We start from the raw sequence: 1,074 nt of genomic DNA, 5'->3' as shown, positions 1-1,074 counted from the left end.
ACACACACACCACACACACACACACACACACACACACACACACACACCCTGCCCGCTCTTAAAGGCGCAGCGCCCCAAACAGAAACACGACCGGCTGACAGAAACCAGAGGCGCAGCAGCCAGGGGTTCTGTTTCCTGTAGAACCGGGCCCAAATGGACCCCAGTGATGGGGCAGAACCTCCAGCTGGTCCTCCAACAGACCCAGATCTCTGGACTCCATGATACCAGGTCAGAACCAGAACCCGACACCAAAGGAGCTGATTCAGCTGATTTAAAACTTTCTCCCAGATCACTGGCAGGTTCTGGTTTCTTCTTCTGCAGCGTCGGAGGAGCCTGGAGGTCCAGTCCCGGCTGAACAGAACCGGTCTCTGATCGTCTGGTAGTCCGGTAGGCTCGGTTCTGCTGTGGTTCTGTTTCTTCTGGTCCGAGTCAAACCAACCTGTTCCCCTCCTGGCCTGTGGGGGCGCTGCACCAAGAACCACTGAAGGAAACCACACAGAAACCTCTGAAACCAGACCCAGCAGCAGAACCAGACCCAGCAGCAGAACGTGTGACGCAGCATCACATTATTTGCTGCAGACGGTGAAACGCTTCCCACAGGAACAACCACGGGGTTTCCTCACTAAACAATGGAGTTTCTGAGCTGATTAAGTTTTTGCGATGTGATAAAAGCTGGTATCTCTTGAAATGCTACAAAATAAAGCTGCATTTCCTCCTTCAGCCACTGGCTGCCATGTTGAGATGTCTGAGGTCCAAACAGAACCGGGTCGGTCTCTAACAGAATCACAGCAGGACCAGGCTCGGATGTGCTAAGGTTTTATATGATTAGCTTTAGCAAATGCTAACTTTTTATGTGATTAGCTAGCAGGAAGTGAATCATTAGAAGTCAAAATTGTAAATCAAAGAAGAACGGCTAATTTTCAACCTGTTCAGTGGGTTTTTAAGCAGCAGGCATGATGGAGAAATGTTTTCAAACTCGTATCATGCAGCTTCTAAGTTGAGGGCTGTCGATCTGGCTCTACAGGAGGGAAACAGAGCCGCTGCACTTCAGCTCGGTGTGAACGAAACCAGGGT

The sequence above is a fragment of the Poecilia reticulata genome, unplaced genomic scaffold, assembly GCF_000633615.1.
Source record: "Poecilia reticulata strain Guanapo unplaced genomic scaffold, Guppy_female_1.0+MT scaffold_232, whole genome shotgun sequence".
NCBI lineage: Eukaryota > Metazoa > Chordata > Actinopteri > Cyprinodontiformes > Poeciliidae > Poecilia > Poecilia reticulata.
The sequence above is the reverse complement of the archived record's forward strand: the minus strand, read 5'-3'. Positions refer to the sequence as shown.